Source organism: Periplaneta americana, chromosome 2, assembly GCF_040183065.1.
Source record: "Periplaneta americana isolate PAMFEO1 chromosome 2, P.americana_PAMFEO1_priV1, whole genome shotgun sequence".
NCBI lineage: Eukaryota > Metazoa > Arthropoda > Insecta > Blattodea > Blattidae > Periplaneta > Periplaneta americana.
The window spans coordinates 9,475,543-9,501,815 of record NC_091118.1 but is presented as its reverse complement, the minus strand read 5'-3'; the positions used below and the strand labels follow the sequence as shown (position 1 = coordinate 9,501,815).

The 26,273-nt window shown below is 35.2% G+C and overlaps 1 protein-coding gene across 5 annotated transcripts in view; it reads left to right on the top strand.

Annotated features, from left to right (window-relative positions):
* Nucleotides 1-26,273, top strand: part of Spec2 (CDC42 small effector protein Spec2) — a 155,274-nt gene that overhangs the window by 59,304 nt on the left and 69,697 nt on the right. Inside the window, exon 1 of one of the 5 annotated variants that reach the window (XM_069844624.1) lies at nt 4,764-4,881. The exons of 3 other annotated variants lie outside the window; for them this stretch is intronic. The gene's annotated coding sequence lies outside the window, so the exon portion shown is untranslated. Of the gene's footprint in view, nt 1-4,763; nt 4,882-26,273 lie in introns of those variants that run through there. One more of the 5 variants, XM_069844622.1, reaches the window with a different exon arrangement.

The window sequence follows — 26,273 nt, the reverse complement described above, 5'->3', positions numbered from 1 at the left end:
CAATACATAAGGCTCCTCCATACTCCAAAATCATGCAGTGGCTCATGGTATGACTAAAGGAGCGTGACTATTACATGGCCATTTCACAATATGATGCAAAGATCACATTGTGGTGGAAAGGGGATTCCTCTTACAACTCTCACTGCTACAGCCAGTCTGTGACAGAGCTGTTATGTGGTAATTAGCATTACAAATAATGAAGTGAAAATGAGTGATTCCGAAGGATCCACTGTACTGAAAAAGAAGCCACATAAAAGAAGGGCATTATCAAAAGCAGAAAATCATGGCGCGGTCCAACTTTTGTAGACCTTCGGTTGGAAGATCCCAAGTTTAAAGATTGGTTAGGTAAATCAATTGATAGAGTTACCTATAAAGCTAGCTGCCTATGCAAAAAAGGAAATACAGTTCACCTGACATTATGAACATTAAATCCAGACGTTTGAGATGCGCAGGGCATGTAGCACGTATGGCTGAATCCAGAAATGCATATAGAGTGTTAGCTGGGAGGCCGGAGGGAAAGAAGCCTTTGGGGAGGCCGAGACGTAGATGGGACGATAATATTAAAATGAATTTGAGGGAGGTGGGACATGATGATAGAGGCTGGACTGATCTTGCTCAGGATAGGGACCGATGGCGGGCTTTTGTGAGTGCGGCAATGAACCTGCAAGTAAATTCACTGACAATATATTATCTGTCTGTCCAAGGGCAAGTCCTTCACCGTAAATACAGAATTCTCAAAATTTTCGCCTTTCTCATAGTCTCCGCATATGATTCATATACCGGTATCTTAATGTCGTCTATCATCTGATATCTTCTTCTGCCCCAAACTTTTCTCCCGTTCACTATTCTTTCCAATACATCCTTCTTCTGCCATTGACCCAGCCAATTCCTTTTTCTCTTCCTGATCAGTTTCAGCATTATTCTTTCTTCACCCACTCTTTCCAACACAACTTCGTTTTTTTATTTTCTCTGTCCATTTCACACGCTCCATTCTTCTCCATATTCACATTTCAAATGATTAAGTTATTTCTCTTCTCTTCGTCGTAATTTCCATGTTTCTGCCCCCTGCAATGCCAGCCACACTTCGCACAAAGCACTTAACTGGTTCCTTCCTTAGTTCCTTTTCCAGAGGTCCGCAGAAGATACTTCTTTTTCTATTAAAAGCTTCCTTGGCCATTGCGATTCTCCTCTTGACTTCCTGGCAGCAGCTCATGTTACTGTTTATAGTACACCCAAAGTATTTGAAGCTGTCCACTTGTTCTACTGCCTCATTTAGTATTCGCACGTTTATATTCTTTATTTATCTTCCGATAACCATGGTCTTCGTCTTGTTTCCATTTATCTTCATCCCATACTGCTCACAGCTATCATTTAGCGCCCGTGTCGTCTCCTCTTCTGCTAACAACGCCATATCATCAATAAATCTTCTTCTTTCTCCTACTATCATACCTCCCATGTTCTGAAAATAGTTCCTCAATAAAGTACACTCGTAATGTAAATGTTTCTGCTCCATACAATGCCACACTCGACATAAAGCACTTCCTTAGGTCTTTTTTTTTCAGAAGTTCGCAGAAGATGCTCCATTTTCTATTAAAAACTTCCTTGACCATTGATATCCTCCTTTTGACTTCCTGACAGCAGCTCATGTTACTGCTTGTAGTACACGCCAAGTATTTGAAGCTGTTCACTTGCTCTACTGCCTCATTTGGAATTCGCACGTTTACATTCTTTATTTTTCTTCCGATAACCATGCTCTTCGTCTTCTTTGCATTTATCTTCATCCATACTGCTCACAGCTGTCATTTAGCTCCAGTAGCATATCCCTTAGTATCATCTCTTCTGCTAACAACGCCATATCATCAGCAAATCTTATGCGATGTGTTTGTTAGAAAACCATCGGATGATAAAGTTACCTGCTTGTAAAGTTAGTACGCAGAACCTAAAATTGTATTCGATATAATAAAATTGAACATGATTGGACCTTTAATCCTATGAGTTCTGTTCACTCAACTGCAACCAAATGCTTTGCAAGACTCCACCATACCGCTTGATATAAAACTTAGAAGTCCAAAATTTAAACGTCTTTTTATCAGTTTTATTTTAACGACGCTTTATCAACTGCTATGGTTATCTAGCGTCTGGGTAAAATGAAGGTGATAATGCCAGCGAAATGAGTCCAGGGTCCAGCGCCGAAAGTTACCCAGCATTTGCTTTTAATGGGTTGAGGGAAAACACTGGAAAAAACCTTAACCAGGTATTCTGTCCCAACCTGGATTTGATCTCGGGCTCGCTTGTTTGACGGTTACTTCATAATGGTTAACAGTCGTCTTAATAAAACCATTTAAAAATGTAGGGATTTCCTTTAGGTTTTAGGGATTTTCTGTACTGATGACTTGGCAACATAGCGCGGGAGTTGGTGTGCAGTTGGTCGTTGGGTCAGGCTCTGTAGACACGTGCACGAGCGGAATTGCACGTGGGCGTAGCACAGTTTACACGTCAGCGAACACGTGGACTGTCATTTAGAGACCTCGACAAACGAATTAATGGGCCAGTATGTACGCCTTCTGTATCTAGACCGCTTTAGGAAATGCAAGAACAATTCCATTTGTATATGTACAGATGTAAACTAAATTTCGTCTATAAAGTGACTGACCAGAGATTTTGTATTCGACAGATAATGGAGAAAAAGTGGGAGTATAAGGGTACAGTGTATCAGTTATTCATAGATTTCAAAAAGGCATATGACTCGGTTAAGAGAGAAGTTTTATATAATATTCTTATTGAATTTAGTATTCCCAAGAAACTAGTTAGATTAATTAAAATGTGTCTCAGTGAAACGTACAGCAGAGTTCGTATAGGTCAGTTTCTGTCAGATGCGTTTTCCGATTCACTGTGGGCTAAAGCAAGGAGATGCACTATCACCTTTACTTTTTAACTTTACTCTAGAGTATGCCATTAGGAAAGTCCAGGATAACAGAGATGGTTTGGAATTGAACGGATTGTCTATGCGGATGACGTGAATATGTTAGGAGAAAATCCACAAACGATTAGGGAAAATACGGGAATTTTACTGGAAGCAAGTAAAGATATAGGTTTGGAAGTAAATCCCGAAAAGACAAAGTATATGATTATGTCTCGTGACGAGAATATTGTACGAAATGGAAATATAAAAATTGGAAATTTATCTTTTGAAGAAGTGGAAAAGTTCAAATTTCTTGGAGCAACAGTAACAAATATAAATGACACTTGGGAGGAAATTAAACGCAGAATAAATATGGGAAATGCCTGTTATTATTCGACTGAAAAGCTTTTATCATCCAGTCTGCTGTAAGTCTGAAAGTTAGAATTTATAAAACATTTATATTACCGGTTGTTCTTTATGGTTGTGAAACTTGGACTCTCACTTTGAGAGAGGAACATAGGTTAAAGGTGTTTGAGAATAAGGTGCTTAGGAAAATATTTGGGGCTAAGAGGGATGAAGTTACAGGAGAATGGAGAATGTTACACAACGCAGAACTGCACGCATTGTATTCTTCACCTAACATAATACTTACTTACTGGCTTTTAAGGAACCCGGAGGTTCATTGCCGCTCCCCCATAAGCCCGCCATCGGTCCCTATCCTGAGCAAGATAAATCCAGTCTCTACCATCATATCCCACCTCCCTCAAATCCATTTTAATATTATCTTCCCATCTACGTTTCGGCCTCCCCAAAGGTCTTTTTCCTTCCGGCCTCCCAACTAACACTCTATATGCATTTCTGGATTCGCCCATACGTGCTACATGCCCTGCCCATCTCAAACGTCTGGATTTAATGTTCCTGATTATGTCAGGTGAAGAATACAATGCGTGCAGTTCTGTGTTGTGTAACTTTCTCCATTCTCCTGCAACTTCATCTTTAGCCCCAAATATTTTTTGACAGCAGACTGGATGATAAAAGCTTCTCAACCGAATAATAACAGGCATTCCCCATATTTATTCTGTTTTTAACTTTCTCCCGAGTATGATTTATATTTATTACTGTTGCTCCCAGGTATTTGAATTTTTCCACCTCTTCAAAAGATAAATCTCCAATTTTTATATTTCCATTTCGTACAATATTCTCGTCACGAGACATAATCATATACTTTGTCTTTTCGGGTTTTAATCACCTAACATAATTAGGAACGTTAAATCCAGACGTTTGAGATGGGCAGGACATGTGGCAAGTATGGGCGAATCCAGAAATGCATATAGAGTGTTAGTTGGAAGGCCTGAGGGGAAAAAGATCTTTGGGAAGGCCGAGATGTAGATGGGAGTATAATATTCAAATGGATTTGAGGGAGCTGGGATATGATGCTAGAAACTGGATTACTCTTGCTCAGAATAGGGACCAATGGCGGGCTTATGTGAGGGCGGCAATGAACCAGCGGGTTCTCTAAAAGTTATTTGTAAGTATTATTATTATTATTATTATTATTATTATTATTATTTTTTTTTTTATTTGGATAATGATTACGAAAGAAAATAAATTGTAGTTGTTTCTGGCTGCGGTTTTATTTGGAAAATTTTTGTAATATTGGCAACACACGGGATATGCAGGGGGACTCCTGGGACCCGGACGTCTTACCAGGCTACCCCAGCGCCACAGTGTCGTAGACCGTAAGCATCGTCTTCAACTCAAAAGTGTCATTCCTTGATCCTTGTTCAAATATTTGAGTTTTCCGGGAGGCCGTTGACTTCAAGTTGAGTGTGCGCGGACTATGGCGGCTCGGCGCATGCTCAGGCGTGATGTAATTGCGCCGCGTTTGTCATCGCTGGATGATCAGATTAGTTGCGCTTTGGCTGCCAGTGCCGTGAGTGTTGTGTGCTGCGCTACTGCTCCAGACGGGATCTAATTCGGTACGTCCTGCAAGTGGCAGTCTTCCAGTGGTCTAGATTATCATTGATATATTTGTCACCGGCGTCTATTTATAGACCTACAAACATAACCTACACGCTCGGTCAGCTGACAGTTTGTTAGCGCGTTTATTCTAAGCAGCTTTCTGACAGTTTTTGGTGGATAAAATGGTGTTGGGGGACAGATTTTGTTGCAGAATTCAGTTTTCGTAATAATAAAATTGTTGTGTTGTATTTACTCTGTTTTTTTACTAAGTTATTTAACGACGCTGTGTCAACTACTCAGTAACAAATATAAATGACACTCTGGAGGAAATTAAACACAGAATAAATATGGGTAATGCCTGTTATTATTCGGTTGAGAAGCTTTTGTCATCTAGTCTGCTGTCAAAAAATCTGAAAGTTAGAATTTATAAAACAGTTATATTACCGGTTGTTCTGTATGGCTGTGAAACTTGGACTCTCACTTTGAGAGAGGAACAGAGATTGAGGGTTTTTGAGAATAAGGTTCCTAGGAAAATATTTGGGGCTAAGAGGGATGAAGTTACAGGAGAATGGAGAAAGTTACACAACACAGAACTGCACGCATTGTATTCTTCACCTGACATAATTAGGAACATTAAATCCGGACGTTTGAGATGGGCAGGACATGTAGCAGCATGTATGGGCGAATCCAGAAATGCATATAGAGTGTTAGTTGGGAGGCCGGAGGGAAACAGACCTTTGGGGAGGCCGAGACGTAGATGGGAAGATAATATTAAAATGGATTTGAGGGTGGTGGGATATGATGGTAGAGACTGGATTAATCTTGCTCAGGATAGGGACCGATGGGGGGCTTATGTAGGGCGGCAATGAACCTCCGGGTTCCTTAAAAGCCAGTAAGTAAGCAAGTGTCAACTACTAGGTTAGTTAGCGTCGATGGAATTGGTGATAGTGAGATGGTATTTGGTGAAAACCTCGGAAAAATCCCAGCCAGGTAGTCAGCCTAAGCGGGAATCGAACCCATACCCTAGTGCAACTTGGGATCCACAGGGAAACGCGCTATCGCCTGAGGTATATCGGTGGCTCGTTTGCCCTATTACTAGGGACCGGATTTTTATGTAATTACATATTATATTCCTTTCAACCTAACCGTATATAAATAACAAATCTTTGTGAATATTGTAATTACCATTAATATATTAAAATTTTATACTACATATTTTTACATATTTACCCCACATTACATATTATGGTTTGGTATTACATAAATCTACGTATTTAGATGTTTTATTTATTTTTACTTCTCTAAAAGGAGGAAAAAATTCTACCGGGGAAGTTTACAATTTGAAATAATTACACAGATTTGTCTCGAACTATAATTGTTCTGCACACGTCTTAACAAGCCGTTCCCATGCAATTTGCAACCTTACCCACCCTCTTCCTAATCCTTCCAGGGAAAATCCCTGTCAAGTCTGACATGAGTCCCAATAAAGTAGCCGACTTTTGAAAAGAAGCTGGAGTAAAGGAACAAACTGGAAAGATGTTGAAAGATTAAAATAAATAGTTTTTCAGGTTATAGCTTGACCTTTTTACTTTAAATTTAGTAGATCTGTACGGAAATGGGATTTTCCGAGCAATTAGAACGTATGATTCTCGGTTGGAATAATCCTACCCTTTTCAAACAACAGTTTCTAATTACCTATAGTTTGAGGTTTTAGTAGTACTTTGTTTCTTACAGGGAGCAGTTAAAATGCATGTGTCCCACATCTCCTCTTATTTTCTCCTAATCCAGTAAAGCGAAACAGTGCTTGCAGTTCTGTTGTGTCATTCATTTCACTCAGTTCTCTAGTTTTAGTACTTACAATATAAAGTGCAAGTGAGTTTATCTACTGCTTTTAACTAACTAAAATGGCCACTGTATCTTCAACCCTAACGACAAAAATAAAATCATGGATTGCAATGGACGAAGCTTTCACTACAGATGGAAAAATAGTAATGTGTCAAGTGTGCGGTAAAAAAGTCGGGTGCTCTATGAAATCACAACTGGAGAGTCTTACCTATTCTATACCTGCCAGATATTGATATTAAATATTTTCATGATTCTACATATCTTGGTACATATTCAGCTCATTTTTCTTACATAAATATATATATATTTCACACCTTGATATTACATAAAAGCCGGTCCCTACCTATTACCACCACTGTTAGCAAGGGAAACTTTACGTTAAGTACACGCTAGAGTTTAAAACTTCCGTGTTGTATTATCTGTTTCTCGTGGTTTATTAACATACACATCTGTTGCTATGGTTATATTTAATTTCAGACAAACGAATGTTAAGTTGTCTCACGTTCCTCAAGGGAAGGTTGGCTGAAACGACCAAAAATGATGTTTCACTTTTAATAGAATTAAATTTTGCGCTTTTTTCTATATCAGAATGTGGTTTATTAAAGTTATCATTTACGTCCTTTAAATGACATGTTTTGAGGCGTGTTAGACTACACGGCACCAATAATGAAATTTATCTTTACCGCTGTTCTTTTCAAAACGACGTGACTTTTGCACTCTTCAATATTCCTTTTCTCAGAAATTACAAGTCCAATGTGATTTAAATTTTGCACAGTTGCTTATTATACTGTATTACAGCAAATTACGAACAATCATATTCATACGTCTTAATGCTCATTCATACTGCATGTTAAATATTATATTGGTTTTTATTGGAAGTGTTCAACATTACAATTTAATTTTTTTTTTTGTTTGATGGTAATGAAGATATGAGATTCTCTGTTCTTCAGATTGTAACATGTGGCTGTTAGCAAGTGTGAAAAAAATATTCACACATCTGCCTATGATGTTTGTACATTAAAAACCAATGTGTTGAGTTGCCGAAGAAAAAAATGTAATTTTAGTGAACCCATCATTATACAACTTTTTTCAAATTAGAATGAAATTCATGTGGCATATGCAAGACACATATATACAGATTTTTGGAAGATTTAGTCATTATTGGTTGAGTAGTTTCCAAGATAAAAAAGATAAATGGTAACCCGTCATTTCTGGTCACTGAAGTCTTTAACCTCCCTTTGAGGGAGAAAGGATTTTGGGTGAACATTTTGATGTGCTGTTCATTTTTCCTGTATATTATTTGGCCCCCCCCTTAAAATAGAGCATCACAAGTGACTATACTCAAATTTTAATTTTTCGATTTTCTGAGAAGATATGAGGGGCTCACAGAGTGGACCAAGTCCACCAGTGGTCGGTTTCTGAAAACAGTTCTTCACTAAATCAAATAGATGATGAACAGGGTAGATGATAAAGGGCATCGTCGTACTCCTCTCCCTATTTCACTTCCTTCAGACATTTCTTTTTCTAATTTAGCAACTAAAGCGATAGGTTTGGAAGTAAATCCCTAAAAGACAAAGTATATGGTTATGTTATAACATAAAAATTGGAGATTTATCCTTCGAAGGGGTTGAAACATTAAAATATCTTGAAGCAACAGTAACAAATATAAATGACACTCGGGAGGAAATTGGATGCAGAATAAATATGGGAAATGCGTGTTATTATTCGATTGAGAAACTTTTGTCATCCAGTCTGCTGTCAAAAAATCTGAAAGTTAGAATTTGTAAAACAGTAATATTATCGGTTGTTCTGTATAGTTGTGAAACTTGGACTCTCACTCTGAGAGAGGAACAGAGATTAAGGATGTTTGAGAAAAAGTTCTTAGGAAAATATTTGGGGTTAAGAGGGATGAAGTTACAGGAGAATGGCGAAAGTTACACAACGCAGAACTGCACGCATTGTATTCTTCACCTGACATAATTAGGAACGTTAAATCTAGTCTTTGAGATGGACAGGCATGTAGCACGTATGGGCGAATCCAGAAATGCATATAGAGTGTTAGTTTGGAGACTGGAGGGGAAAAGTCCTTTAGGGAGGCCGAGATGTAGGTGGGACGATAATATTAAAATAGATTTTAGGGAGGTGGGATAGAGACTGGATTGATCTTGCACAGGATAGGGACCGATGACGGACTTATGTGAGGGCGGTAATGAACCTGCGGGTTTCTTAAAAGCCAATTGTAAGTAAATAAGTAATTCATGATTTACTTTTTTATATATAGGTTACTGAACAGCCTCCTGTCGTTCCAATCCACATTTTCTTTTAATATAATATTGTAAATAGAGCTCTCTTGGGTATTGTAATTAATTTATTCCATGTTTAGAGTGAGCTGAATTTGAACGAAGTTGGTACCGTGAGTTTATAATAAATTAATTTCTACTAAATATCTCAATATCTCTAAACTATCAAACAATGAATACAAGAGAATTGAAGTGAAAAAAAAAACATCTGAACAAATGTGAAGTGGAATGAGAGAGAAATTGCAAGTGTAATTAAGTGAATTTTTTATGTTTTTCAATGTTATGGGTTGAGAGTAGAATGAGGGGTACTATAACTGTAGGGGTATTATAGAAATAAATATATGGAAAGAGGAATAAAATAGGAAATTTAGGAGTGAAGCGAAGAGAAAGGGATCAATACGTAAATAAACAGAGGGTAGGAAAAAAAATTGATGTAAGTGTTGTAAAATAGAGTAAACGAAAAAGTCAGCAAATAATGTAGGAGAAAATAGCCGGAAAACAATGATTATGTAGGATTTGTGGGTAGAGAAGAAAATAAATAAATAACGCAAATTATTAAGGAAGGAATATGCAATATTTAATAGGTGAGCGAGAAATGGAAGGGAGACAGTCTAGGTAGGAGGGAGAGAATAGAAGAGAATAGAGAGGGAAGGACATATAGCAATTCAGTCATAACAGAACATTAGAAAGTAATCAAGAAATTCTCGGCAAAGAATACACTAATAGAAAAGAGTTGTGTGTATTAAAGAGATGGTGGATCGAAAAACAGAAATGTAAAGGTCCACCATAACTGTGAATTGTAAAGTTGACTGACAAATAAATATCATATAATATCATCATATAATAATACCTCTAAAAAGTGATTTTGCTGGTAGCATAACTCTGTTCAATTACATTTTAAGAATGAATGTGAGATAGGGGCATTTATGCGAAATCTTACCGATTTTTTTTTGCGCTAATCACAGTTTTTTTCACTAACAAGTATCATTGTCATTTTGCAAGGGACATATCTCACTTAGACATCTGCTCACTGCATTCAAGACAGTCTTGATTTACAGACAGACGTGACGTTTATTCTACACAGCCAGCCTGAGTCACTGCATAAGGATAAGGGAAACGGATTTGTTGTGTCTAGCGAGCCACAATCTCTATACTAGGAAAACAGAGATGTTATTGTGCATCAAAGACGTCATGTAGAAAGCTAATGTTATGTTATAAAGTTCAGTCATGAGAGAATATTGTAGAAATGTGTCCATACAAATAAACACTTTAGACTTGATTTTAGGCCTATGATATAAAATTCTCGAAGTCTAAACCCCGTTTAAAAGTACGGGTATTAATGTAAAAGAAGTCTTATTAAATTATGAAAATAACCATTGTCGAAGTGATTCGTGTTTTCTTGGTACACGTTTTGGGCATCTCGTATGAATTCATTTTCTTCATCATGTTCACTATTTATAGTCTAGTTGCTTGGACAACTATTCAAAAAATATAGGCTACATAAGTTAAACCGTTTAACGATGAAACAGTAATGGAACGGAGAAAAATCCTCTCCGGCGCCGGGATTTGAACCCGGGTTTTCAGCTCTACGTGCTGATCCTTTATCCACTAAGCCACACCGGATACCCACCCCGGCGTCGGACAGAATCGTCTCAGATTAAGTTCCAACTCTTGGGTTCCCTCTAGTGGCCGCCCTCTGCACTACGTCATAGATGTCTATGAACGTAGGTCTGAAGTCCACACATGTGCTGAGGTGCACTCGTTATGAGTGACTAGTTGGCCGGGATCCGACGGAATAAGCGCCGTCTTAAATCACTAAGTGATTTACGCATATCATATATATTATTTTAATGTACCGAAGTACATATGATATATCCATGCAGATATTCTGCGTCATCATACGATCGCAGAATATCTGCATGGAAATATCATATGTACTTCGGTACATTAAAATAATATAAACCATTTAAGATGAGATGACAGGTTCTATATTACCCTTGTGAAAGGGGAGAGGCAGGTGAAAATTGAATTTTAGGAAATATGAATGCTTAAAATGTGAAAATTAATTTTTCTCTTCTTTTCTATATGTAAAACATCTAGAAAAAATTGGGTCTTTTTTATATTTAAGGAATAATTTTTGAAATTTGAAAAAAAAAATTGATTCCAAAAAACCTAAAACTTTTCCGAATTTTCACATTCATGTCCTTTTTCATTTCAATCTGTATTATATGTTAAGTAAAACTGGGAATTTGCAGTTGAGTGCTGTTATTACTTTTAATTTTAAAAAATATTACTTCAAGCGGTTTATAAAATTATAAGTATTTTAGTACACACTTCAATTTAATAATTTCTGAGCGATATAGTTTAAGGAGTAGAGCAAAATGGATGCACAGAATTATTATCATGCTTTCATGAACATGCACAAAAAAAAACACCCTTTTACCATAATTTCTGTGAAAGTTTTAGCATTTTTGTAATAAATGATCTTAAAAAAGAAGTGTGGAAAATTACATTTTAGTTTCCATGCGCGAGGCATTTAAAGCGCAGCTATTTAAAAATGTCTGATTTACGACCGATTCCAGACGGTGTAACTGCCTAAAACTTTGGGAATACATTCTTTAAAGCATAAGTTTTTTTTTTCTAAGAAAAATGAAAAATGTGACTTTTGGTCAGAAATTATGTATTTTCACCTGTCTTTCTCCTTATAATGTGCCCACAAAACATTCTGTGATTATAAACTGCTAAATTTTGTATCTATGAGTATTACGAAATTCATACCGGTGCCATTAGAAATAACGGTTCAAATAATTTCAGTGTATGTCTAATTGTAATTTATTGTTAGCGGAAAACAATAAATGGCACCATAAGAAAAAGAAAAGACACTGTTCCCGCTGTTTCGTGTGTCATTGTAGCATTGTTGGATACAACCAAATTGTTTTAAATGGTGTGAATGTTTACATTTCAACTCAATGTGTATTCTGCAGCCAGTGTTGCCAACTCAGAATTCTATTTACCGCTGCACAAGCTTTAAAAACTATTTGAGAAACTCCAGATTTTTCTTACTACATCACTTCCAAATTTGAAATACAAACTACACAGTTTTAGGAACTGGAGAATTTTATAAAAATGTAGACTAAATTATGGAAAGTGTGTATCACTTCGTACGCTCTATATTCTACGCAAAATCGTATGCACAATTAAATCTGAATATTTTGCATTCAATATCACCTTACATCATTGACATCGAGCTTTCGAACTATCACCGGCAACTTCTTCCACCAAATCTTTCAACACATTATGTTTTTCTTTTCTTTATGTATGGAGTTTTACGCGGCATTTTTCTTCAAAATCGAATGAAGTAGATCAAGAATATACTGGACACTTTGGAAACAGTCACATTCACAATCACACCAGTCCGTTCGAAATCTGATTTCACACTGAGTTGGAGACGTGCCTGCCAACAGTGAGTCTGGTTTTAAGTTTTAAGTGTCTGTGTTACATAAACTACAATGCGCAATGATACATTAAATAATATATAAGACGACATTAAGGTATATGGATCATATGAGGAGACAAAGAGAAAGGCAGAAAGGCTGGAGAATACTGGGTTTGCAGTGAAAGACCTGCCCATGGACAGAACACTATGAATGAATGAATGAATGAATCATAATATAAGTTATCATAAATGAAAATAATAATTCAGTTCATTATCTACTCTTTAAGATTAAACATAATATCAATTCATTTACAAAAACAATGCCTACATGATTAGACTAAGAGTTTAACGAATGTGGCATTCCTTATTTGTATAGTTGCCTCGTTTAATTATTAGGCAGCGGCATTCCTTTTAAGATTTGTAGGTCTTTATTGCATGCACCGATAATAAAATGAAAATGCGACGTTGTCACGTCTTGTTTGTTGCTGCTATATATTAATATAACATGAAACAAGACACACTGCTAAAATTTGCAACTCTGGTTTATATATACACTCCGCGTGGAGTATTAGAGCGGCCTTCAAAAGACTTGACGACAATGGTCAGCGCGACATAATTAAAATTATTGAAACTACAAAGCTTCCGTCCATACACTCCGCGTGGAGTATTGGAGCGGCCTTCAAAAGACTTGACGACAATGGACAGCGCGACATAATTAAAATTATTGAAACTACAAAGCTTCCGTCCTCTTTGACACCGCTAGCCTACTAATTGAACGTGGCTACTTTATACTTTACAATAATGGATGATGCAGGAAATGGACATGGTTGTACAACATCGAGTTATCATAAAACATTGATATTTTATTAGATTAGATTAGATTTATTTATTTAACCTGGTAGAGATAAGGCCGTCAGGCCTTCTCTGCCCCTCTACCAGGGGATTACAACTATAACATGAACAATAAGATTACAATTAATATTAAATTTACCATTACAATTACAATAAAAATTAAAGTACGACAAGAATACCTGATTAATGAAAGCTAGACATTTTATCATAGAAGTTAAGAACAAAGAATATTTTTGTATTTACTAAATTACAAATTAAACCTACAATAACAAAATTCTTTAGTGATGAAATTACCGGATATTGAGATATTTTGTGGTAGATTAAAAGAACTATTTACAAGAAACCATGTCTGAACGAGTCTCAATTACTGACCAAGTGCCTAGTAAGTTTGCGTTTGAATTGAATTTTATTTCGACAGTCCCTGATGCTAGCAGGTAACGAATTCCAGAGTCTTGGCAGGGCTATTGTGAAAGAGGATGAGTATGAGGAGGTGCGATGGGATGGTATTGTTAGTATTGTTTCATGGCGAGAGCGTGTGTTCAGATTGTGGTGGGAAGAAAGGTAAGTGAAGCGAGACGACAGGTACGAAGGAATAGAAGAGTTCAAGATTTCGAAGAGAAAGAGAAGTGAATGTAAATTTCTTTTCTTATCTAGTTGAAGCCAACCTATTGCTTCCAGGGATGGGGTAATATGATCATATTTACGAACATTGCTTACAAAACGTACACACAAATTATGAGCACGTTGAAGTTTCATTTTGTTGTCGCTGGAAAGGTCAGTCAGTAAAATGTCAGCATAGTCAAAATAGGGAAATACAAGGGTCTGCACAAGGTACTTTTTTAAGCAAGAGGGAAGATGAACATTTATCCTTTTTAGCACATGAATAATAGAATATACTTTTCTGCAGGTTTCTGTGATTTGCATGTCCCAGTTGAGATTATTATCCATGTGAATGCCAAGATTTTTTACCGAAGAACTGAAAGGGATATGCACTGTACTTACTTTAACGGGGGAAATGTCGAGGTGCTTTACAGCGTCGGTTTGCCGTTTGTGTCCTAATATGATTGCTTGTGTCTTTCCAGGATTGATATTAAGATGGAATTTCTTCGTCCATGTCACAATTGTGATAATACCATATTAATCTCTGGTTTATGATTAACTAATGTTGTCCGCAAGTACATATAAAAACAATATAACATCTTCACAGAAAAAAAAAACTTAAAAATATCGTCTGCCTTTGCCGGAATCATAAAAAAAACGCCAAATAAATAGCTAGCCGCTGACGGTAAAATTCTGTAGCTGACCATAGTCCTGAAAACACCAGATATAGCTACAAAACCGCTGACTTGGCAACACTGCAGCATTTAGAGATTTATGGCGAACCCACAGGAACGTACTAGGTGTGTACTGTACACTGTACCACCTCAGAATCGTCTTGTCAGTAGGTGCCACATGCTGAAAATCCCATCTGAAGGCACGCTGAACTCTCACTACACTCCGTGTGCTATGGTATTCCAATACACACCAACTACGTTCGTGTGGGTTCGCCATTAACTATTTAAATGCTGCAGAATTCACACTGAGTTGAAATGTAAACATTCACGTCATTTAAAACAATTTGCTTCTATTCAACAATGTCACAATGACAAGCGAAAGAGCGTGAACACCGTCTGTATTTTTTCTTATGGTGCCATCTGTTGTTTTCCGCCAACAATTAATTACAAATACACTTCCTCTGAAATTCTTTGAGCCGTTCTTTATAATGGCATCATCGGTATGAATTTCGTTATCGCATAGTTACTAAATTATATCTTTTTATAAATACAGAATTTTTTGTGGACACACTGTACATTTATCTCATGAAATATTATTGTTTGAATAGTTCATGTAAGAAAATGTGAACAGAATGCATCAAAATAATTTGAGCAAAGAAACATTCTGGAGTGCACTGTGATCGTATTTATTTATTTATTTATATTGCTAATAATTGTAACATAATAGTACATTATGCAACGAGCCTATAATGGTAGTAATTATAACGCAAGTATGATTGTTTATGAAACTCGCTTGCGCTCGTTTCATAATTTTCATACGAGCGTCTTAATTACCATTATAGGCAAGTTTCATACGACTTTTTATGCTCGACCATATTTCTAACTTGAAAGTATTCAAAATTATGGTTATGTGCGAACTGACCTGAATTGTGAGATGTGCGCAGACGCTAAAGTATTGATTTTTTCCGAGGTCGAATTTCATTGACCTTGGCACAGAATAAGATGAAAATTGATTTAGAATTGAAAAACGAGATGACAAATTGAATTTATTTGAATATTATTTACAATTAACTCTAATTATTATAGTAACAGAACATAACCTTCTGCGACAGTATTGGATTTCCAGCCTCCTTGACTTTTCGCTAATTCTCTTTAGATTGCATATCCGAGAATAATCGATACTTGCGGTTTTATAACGGTAGAAAAATGACTTGTCATTTGCTGAACACCTGTAAGCTGACTTGTCATTGGCTGAACACGTGTACTTTAATGAGTAGGTGTACTTTAATGACATGCATTAAAGGACTGCTACCAGATGTATAATTACTACATTTCGGCATGGTCGAGCATAAAGTATAATACAAACAGATATGTGAAACTTTAGCTCACCCCTGAAAGAGTAGAACTCGTGCTCAAGGACGGATTCATGAATTGAAATTAAGAAGTAAATACAATTAGCCTTATGTCTACGACACAATAAGAGTATATACATTTACATTTATAATTTTTCATTATTTATAAAATCCATACATAACTTTTTAAATTAAATACTAGAACCATTAGAATTGACAAGATTAGGATGTAATGCTGAACGATCAAATATACAGAAATGTTGATATATTTTTACCGAAGAACATTTTCACTTTTTATTTGGAAGAAAAGAGTCATTTTTCGAGGGAATTCTCCATAAAACATTATTTAAAAAAAAATATCGTGACTATGAAGTAATTTCGTGGATTTCTGTCTATTTCTAGAAAGTTCGCGAATATATTTCACTTAATTTTGGATTTTCATTAAGGAATTTGCATTTTCCACGAATAAAATTAAGTTTTTAACACATTTCACGTATATCGTTAATACCAAAAATTCACATTCCCTATATAGGGTAGAGTAGCATAAATCGCTCCGCTTCCTAAATGGCACCACTGCTAGTTTAAAACAAGTTACTGTAGTAGTGTGGCATCTAGTGGTATTGTTACAATCTACCATATGAACTTCCACCATGATTTCTGCCACTTCTTTTTGCTAGCAGCGTGGTAATAGAGTATTTAATATAATCGCTCAGGTGGATGTATATAACATGTTGTAACTAAATAACGGATTTGTAGGCAAAGAAATCCATAATATTAAGATGTTATTGGTTAAAAGAAATATTAAAGAACATTTAACTTAGTACGATTTTCGAACATGTGGTGATTATAGGCTAGAATGAAGGAAATAATAACTTATGACGTAGTTTCTTAATTCGCACCACTTTGTAGGTGCCTAATTCGCACCGGTGCGGTATGAGCAACTGTAGCAATTCTAGCCGTACAAAAGAAGGCCCAGAAAATTTAACTGAACGAGGAATGCATCAGGTGGGTGCAATATCAAGTGGTGAAAAGGGCGTTAATACAACAAGTGTGTGTTGTACAAGTGCACCAGATATTTTGTGCCACCTATGAACATTTTTAAACGTCAAACAGTGCATCCTACATTACCAGCTGATGTTCTTCCAGGATCGTTATTTGTTTGCTCTGATTCAGGTTACATCAACAGTGAACTATTTGTCGAATAGCTCAAACATTTTATTTGCCACTCAAACCTGCCATAGAAAAAAAGTGCTGCTTCTGTATGTCCGCCTATACGACCCATTCCAAAAATTTAGAATCCAGATTATCTCTGGAAAATGATGTATTCCTATTTCAGCTTCCTCGTCATAATACTCAGAGGCCCAGCCTTTAGATGTTTCTATCTTCAAGCCATTTGAGACAGCTAAATCATGAAGCAGTTCTTAGGTGGCTTCGAGATAATCGTGGAGAAAAGTGACCCAGTTTACAGTTTGAACTGCCTGGTGAAGCACATGGTAAATGTGTAACAATAAAAAACGCATTAGGAAGTTTAAATGTTAGATAATTTAGCCTATGCTCTATATTTTCAATTTCATTTGAAGATGCGTTACTCTCTTTCATTAATTTCAATAAACTTGTAAGTTGCATTTATTACATTATTCATTCAAATACTGTTCAGTGTGTTCAATATTAAAAGCTTTCCTTCATCCTGTTCCCTGCAGATAAAGAGGTGCGATTTAAGAAACCGCAGGTGCTATTTAGGAAACTAGTTGCCTAAGTGGCACCACTGACAAGTGTTTCGAAAATGTCATTCTACTTCAAAAATATTAAATCAAATTCAAGGATTCTTTTTTACATGAAAGGTAAATGTTCTGGGAATGTATTTTTGTAAAGGAATGCAGAAAATAAAAACTGTATTGTTCAATAAACATTATAAATGCTAAAGTGGTGCGATATAGGCAACCTTATCCTATGAGGAATCCAAACCTGAAGTTTTGCCCACTTTTTTCCGTTACACTCTGTATATTAGGTGAAGTACATCCATGCGTATTTTCTTAAAGGCTAGGCGCATATTAATATTTAAGTATCTTTTATGGATCCACATTTTCCTTGCCTTGCGAACAGAGTTGTGTATTCACCGCAGCGTACTTGAGGTGGACCGTGTCAACAGCTTTACTTCACGAATTGCACTGGGCGAACAATTTTCATGCTCGAGTAGCAAAGCGCACCCATTTCACGAAGTTCCAAGCCAACATCGTGTTCAGATACGGAACAGTGTCGTTTCGACCCACACGGCCCGCTCCTGACGTCATACATTTAACGACGTATCTAGCTTGGATAGCGGCTGCTGGAATTGAATGAATTTTTCATTCGTGTATGTCAAACTTTACTTCTGTTCAGAGATGCAACACTTCGTGATCTGGGCATCAAGTCGACCTGCAACTAAAATAGGTGGGTTCACGTAAGATTGGTCCCTGAAAAGCAAATATGGCCGTCTTTCGAATGTTACCAACTGTTAACAGATATCACCATGTACGACGGGAATAATATTTATTTATTTACTTACTCACTCACTTATTTACTTACTCATGCACTTAATCATATATTTATGTCTTTATTTATTCACTCATTTATTTACTTATTTACCTACTCACTCATTTATTTACTTATTTTCTTACCCACATAATTATATATATATATTTATATAATTTATTTATTTACTTCATCACTCATTTATTTATTTACTTACTGACGCACTTATTTATTTACTTAGTCACTAATTTATTTATTTGCTTAGTCACTCACTCATTTATTTATTTGCTTAGTCACTCACTCATTTATTTATTTGCTCAGTCACTCACTCATTTATTTATTCACTTAGTCACTCACTCATTTATTTATTTGCTTAGTCACTCACTCATTTATTTGCTTAGTCACTCACTCATTTATTTATTTGCTTAGTCACTCATTTATTTATTTACTTAGTCACTCATTTATTTGCTTAGTCACTCATTTATTTATTTACTTAGTCACTCACTCATTTATTTGCTTAGTCACTCACTCATTTATTTATTTGCTTAGTCACTCGCTCATTTATTTATTTGCTTAGTCACTCACTCATTTATTTATTTGCTCAGTCACTCACTCATTTATTTACTTAGTCACTCACTCATTTATTTATTTGCTTAGTCACTCACTCATTTATTTATTTGCTTAGTCACTCACTCAATTATTTATTTGCTTAGTCACTCATTTATTTATTTACTTTGTCACTCACTCATTTATTTATTTGCTTAGTCACTCACTCATTTATTTATATACTTAGTCACTCACTCATTCATTTATTTACTTAGTCACTCACTCATTTATTTATTTACTTAGTCACTCACTCATTTATTTGCTTAGTCACTCACTCATTTATTTATTTTCTTAGTCACTCACTCATTTATTTATTTACTTACTCACTCATTTATTTATTTACTTAGTCACTCACTCATTTATTTATTTACTTAGTCACTCACTCATTAATTTATTTGCTTAGTCACTCACTCATTTATTTATTTATTTGCTTAGTCACTCACTCATTTATTTATTTACTTAGCCACTCACTCATTTATTTATTTACTTAGCCACTCACTCATTTAATTATTTACTTAGTCACTCACTCATTTATTTATATACTTAGTCACTCACTCATTTATTTATTTGCTTAGTCACTCACTCATTTACTTAGTCACTCACTCATTTATTTATTTACTTAGTCACTCATTTATTTATTTACTTAGTCACTCATTTATTTATTTACTTAGCCACTCACTCATTTATTTATTTACTTAGCCACTCACTCATTTATTTATTTACTTAGTCACTCACTCATTTATGTATTTCCTTAGTCACTCACTCATTTATTTATTTGCTTAGCCACTCACTCATTTATTTATTTGCTTAGTCACTCACTCACTCATTTATTTACTTAGTCACTCACTCATTTATTTATTTGCTTAGTCACTCATTTATTTATTTGCTTAGTCACGCACTCATTTATTTATTTGCTTAGTCACTCACTCATTTATTTATTTTCTTAGTCACTCATTTATTTATTTACTTAGTCACTCACTCATTTATTTATTTACTTAGTCACTCACTCATTTATTTATTTACTTAGTCACTCATTTATTTATTTACTTAGCGACTCACTCATTTATTTACTTAGCCACTCACTCATTTATTTATATACTTAGTCACTCATTTATTTATTTGCTTAGTCACTCATTTATTTATTTGCTTAGTCACTCATTTATTTATTTACTTAGCCACTCACTCATTTATTTACTTAGCCACTCACTCATTTATTTATTTACTTAGTCACTCACTCATTTATTTATTTACTTAGTCACTCACTCATTTATTTATTTACTTAGCCACTCACTCATTTATTTATTTGCTTAGTCACTCACTCACTCATTTATTTACTTAGTCACTCACTCACTCATTTATTTACTTAGTCACTCACTCATTTATTTATTTGCTTAGTCACGCACTCATTTATTTATTTGCTTAGTCACTCACTCATTTATTTATTTTCTTAGTCACTCATTTATTTATTTACTTAGTCACTCACTCATTTATTTATTTATTTAGTCACTCACTCACTCATTTATTTATTTATTTATTTACTTAGTCACTCACTCATTTATTTACTTAGCCACTCACTCATTTATTTATATACTTAGTCACTCACTCATTTATTTATTTGCTTAGTCACTCATTTATTTATTTGCTTAGTCACACTCATTTATTTATTTGCTTAGTCACTCACTCATTTATTTATTTACTTAGCCACTCACTCATTTATTTATTTACTTAGTCACTCATTTATTTATTTACTTAGTCACTCACTCATTTATTTATTTACTTAGCCACTCACTCATTTATTTATTTGCTTAGTCACTCACTCACTCATTTATTTACTTAGTCACTCACTCATTTATTTATTTGCTTAGTCACTCACTCATTTATTTATTTGCTTAGTCACGCACTCATTTATTTATTTGCTTAGTCACTCACTCATTTATTTTCTTAGTCACTCACTCACTCATTTATTTATTTACTTAGTCACTCACTCATTTATTTATTTACTTAGTCACTCATTTATTTATTTGCTTAGTCACTCACTCGTTTATTTATTTGCTTATTTATTTATTTACTTACTCATGCACTTAATTACATATTTATTTGTTTATTTATTCACTCATTTATTTACTTATTTACCTCTCACTCATTTATTTACTTATTTACTTAGTCACTCGCTCGTTTATTTATTTATTTATTTATTTGCTTAGTCGCTGATTTATTTATTTACTTACTGACGCACTCATTTATTTATTTACTCATGCACTTATTCATTTACTTAGTCACTCGCTTATTTATATGCTTATTTACTTATTAACACACTTAATTACATATATATATTTATTTACTCAATGATTTATTTACTTATTTACCTACTCATGCCTTTATTTATTTACAGTAGAACCTCTATTATCCGTCGTATTGAAGGGGATGGACTGAACGGTTGATCGAAAAAATCTGATAATCCGTACCATGAAAGATTTAGTAATTTCTTCCATGGTCTTGTATTTAACTCGCTAGGTAGCGGATCAGAAGTTCACTTATTTAAGTCTGGTTGTAAACGACGGGGTTTTTAAGGGACAAGGAAGCCATTTGTAATGACTGTCTCAGGAAAGATAGGAATAAAGGAGGTCTCATGTTGTAGATCTACATACTTTTTAACACTAAGCCTATATCCTTGTTGTTTTTATTAAATCGCGCACTTGTAATTCTCGTATTCTGATGCGAGATAAGCCACAGTTTTTCTTTCTCAAACCATTCAATTATTTCCATTTTTTTCGATACTTAGCACAATACGTTTTCTGTTAACACCCGTGGAAGACATTTTATAGGCTATACAAATTATATTATAGAACGGCAATTCGAACAGTAGAGAACGCTGTATAACGATAAAGGCTTGTAATAACACTCTCTAGCAAAAAAAAAATATATATGTAGAACCTACTAATATGATGTACAAAACAATACTTCATATAAGTTATTTGTTTCTGTTGAAAAGAAAAAGATCGAGAAATAGACAGTCGGATAATCCGCCAATCGGTTAATAGGGTGACGGATAATCGGGGTTCTACTGTATTTGCTTAGTCACTCATTTATTTATTTATTTATTTATTTATTTATTTATTTACTTAGTCACTCACTCATTTATATATTTACTAATTTACTTACGCACTTATTTACTTAGACACTCACACAAATTTATTTATGTACTTACGCACTTATTTATTTATTTACATAGCCACTCATTCATTTATATAGTTACTAATTTACTTACGCACTTATTTACAAAAGGTACTTTTCATTTACCGGGAATATAGAAGACTTGTGTTTCTGGGAGAATCGCTAATTAAATCTGTTTCTTGAGGCTTCAATTTTTCTTTAAATACCTAGTCGTATACTTCGAATGATTGAGAATGTAAGAAGTACTTCCATGATAATTTAATTTCTTTTCAGACTTACTATACTTGGTATAAAGGCCAAGGCGTGTTTTCAGGCCGCCCGAGATGGTTGTAAAAATGTCGAAGTTGTGGGAAGGGATCTCTGTATCATAAAAGCGGGTGTGAAAGCTTTGAAACAGGGGGAGGTAGTGGAGCAGAAGTGGGAAGGGGAGCGTTGTGTACACACTGTGAATAACTTTATAGCAAACAGGGAAAAGAGCGGCGAGCGATAAAGAGATAAGGCGAACAAGGGACTTGAGACAGGATATGACAAGGAGACACTTCTACTTGATTCTAGTTCGGTACTATACCGTCGACAAACTGACATCGCTGATGACTGCTGTAACAATTGAAGTACGATTTTGTCTTAAATTTCACTACATATCTGGAATCCAACTTTCCTCGACTTCAAATTGTAGCATATGAATGCAACTGTCAAACTAGAGTTTGGTAGTCTCTCTTACGTGAAAATTATAACTTTGATAGCATAGAAAACTACAAGAGTCAGTAGGCATAAATTCCTGATTTGGATAATAGACTAGAATTATCTTTAAGAGCATTGCTTGGAAGTAAATTGACTCCTGGTTACTGAATATAAATACAATCCGTCTAATAGTTTAGTAGAAATCGCTGTACACAGACAGACTATTACTAAAATTATTATATTTCATGTACATCATTCCCTGATAAATTGACTCGTAGATACTGAATATGAACAAAATCCGTCCAATAGTTTAGTAGAAATCGCTGTACACAGACAGACTAGTACTAAAATTATTATATTTCATGTACATCATTCCCTGATAAATTGACTCGTAGATACTGAATATGAACAAAATCCGTCCAATAGTTTAGTAGAAATCGCTGTACACAGACAGACTAGTACTAAAATTATTATATTTCATGTACATCATTCTCTGATAAATTGACTCGTAGATACTGAATATGAACAAAATCCGTCCAATAGTTTAGTAGAAATCGCTGTACACAGACAGACTAGTACTAAAATTATTATATTTCATGTACATCACTCCCTGATAAATTGACTCGTAGATACTGAATATGAACAAATTCCGTCCAATAGTTTAGTAGAAATCGCTGTACACAGACAGACTAGTACTAAAATTATTATATTTCATGTACATCATTCCCTGATAAATTGACTCGTAGATACTGAATATGAACAAAATCCGTCCAATAGTTTAGTAGAAATCGCTGTACACAGACAGACTAGTACTAAAATTATTATATTTCACGTACATCATTCCCTGCTAAATTGACTCGTAGATACTGGATATGAACAAAATCCGTCCAATAGTTTAGTAGAAATCGCTGTACACAGACAGACTAGTACTAAAATTATTATATTTCACGTACATCATTCCCTGCTAAATTGACTCGTAGATACTGGATATGAACAAAATCCGTCCAATAGTTTAGTAGAAATCGCTGTACACAGACAGACTAGTACTAAAATTATTATATTTCATGTACATCATTCCCTGATAAATTGACTCGTAGATACTGAATATGAACAAAATCCGTCCAATAGTTTAGTAAAAATCGCTGTACACAGACAGACTAGTACTAAAATTATTATATTTCATGTACATCATTCCCTGATAAATTGACTCGTAGATACTGAATATGAACAAAATCCGTCCAATAGTTTAGTAGAAATCGCTGTACACAGACAGACTAGTACTAAAATTATTATATTTCATGTACATTATTCCCTGATAAATTGACTAGTAGATACTGAATATGAACAAAATCCGTCCAATAGTTTAGTAGAAATCGCTGTACACCGACAGACTAGTACTAAAATTATTATATTTCATGTACATTATTCCCTGATAAATTGACTAGTAGATACTGAATATGAACAAAATCCGTCCAATAGTTTAGTAGAAATCGCTGTACACAGACAGACTAGTACTAAAATTATTATATTTCATGTACATCATTCCCTGATAAATTGACTCGTAGATACTGAATATGAACAAAATCCGTCCAATAGTTTAGTAGAAATCGTTGTACACAGACAGACTAGTACTAAAATTATTATATTTCATGTACATCATTCCCTGATAAATTGACTCGTACATACTGAATATGAACAAAATCCGTCCAATAGTTTAGTAAAAATCGCTGTACACAGACAGACTAGTACTAAAATTATTATATTTCATGTACATCATTCCCTGATAAATTGACTCGTAGATACTGAATATGAACAAAATCCGTCCAATAGTTTAGTAGAAATCGCTGTACACAGACAGACTAGTACTAAAATTATTATATTTCATGTACATCATTCCCTGATAAATTGACTCGTAGATGAACGCATAGGCCTACTTTGAGCCACATTTTCGGGTAAGAGATGCTGGATTCGCAAAAAGGCAAAGGTTTTTCCTTTTGACATCATAAAGGATCACGGTAAGCGATTAAATTGCTCCCACAGTCTTCCAGGATTAAACCTGGACCTATCCTTCTATAGCCAGTAAAGATTTAAGTACATCTTGTGCTCCAAAGAACTCCCATAGCCCAGTTTCCCTACAAATAAAGGAGTTAGTGATGCTTTTCTGTTGCCAAAACACTGAATAGGAGACAGAGGCGGATTTCAAGCAGTCAGATCGTTATGTAATGGCAAAGGACCACGAGTTCGTACCCTGCGTAGAGTACATCGCGCCTGCTGGTGTGAAAATCGTTGCGTGCGTCACGCAGCGTGCCGGCGCCTCCCCGTCTGCGACTGCCCGGAAGTGGCGTGTGACCGGCGCACGCACGTGTGCTCGCAGCCCCCCTCCACCCCCCGCGGCGTACCCGTGTTTATTACCCGCCTGTGTTTGTCACTGTGGCTTGCGAGCCATAACCAAAAAGTGGCGAGAGTGAAGTCGGATACTGTGGTGGTACAGAGAGAGGCAGGTAAATTATACGCCACTGAAGTCATGCATAGACTAATACAACTTTTATACATACATACGGGCTATTCCATCTCAAATCCACCGAAATATAGAGAAAATTGACCCTGCAATTTTTAAATACAATGAAACTTCTTCTGTCCGTTGACAACTATGATACAGTGCTTTGTGCAAAGTTTGAGGCATTAGAACTTCATAGTGTTTAAATTAAAAATATTTTAATTTATCGTATTTTCATAAAATTAGCAACTTTAAACTGTTGTGGCTCCGAAACCCTTTCACCCAATGATCCAAATCATGGTTTATTTTGATGCTGAGAAATTACAGTTTATATTGACATGTAAACAGTTGTTCTTACTTTTTATGGAAATGGAGAAATTTAGATTTTACTTCATTAAGACGCCTTTGCCCACGAAAAAATATTTTAAAAATATATGGTTAGATTCCGCATTGAAAGTACAAATAAACACGTATTTTTTACTGGTGCAACGTTAATAAGAAAGTATCTAAAAATCAAATAAAGGAAATAAATAGTACGCGCGTGAGCTAACCTGCTGACTGTGAGGCTAGCCGAGGCAAGCAAGGCCAGGAGACATAAACACGTTATGTTTCGTCTAGTAGCGCATAGCTCGGCTAGCTTTATCACAGGTTTTCATAAACACAGGAGTAAAATGATGCCCAACGCTCGCTTATCTTCAGCTCTCGGCCAGTGCGTGCGGTATTGCGCCGTTCAAGTCTAGGCGTGTGAAAATCTATTTAATACCCTCGAAACTTTATGCCGAGCCACTAAGCAAACAATGCCGAATCCCTCTTAATAATGCAAAGTTTTTTCTCAATATTTTTTACATTTTTACAAATGGCCAAAAAGCCTAAAAGTAAGT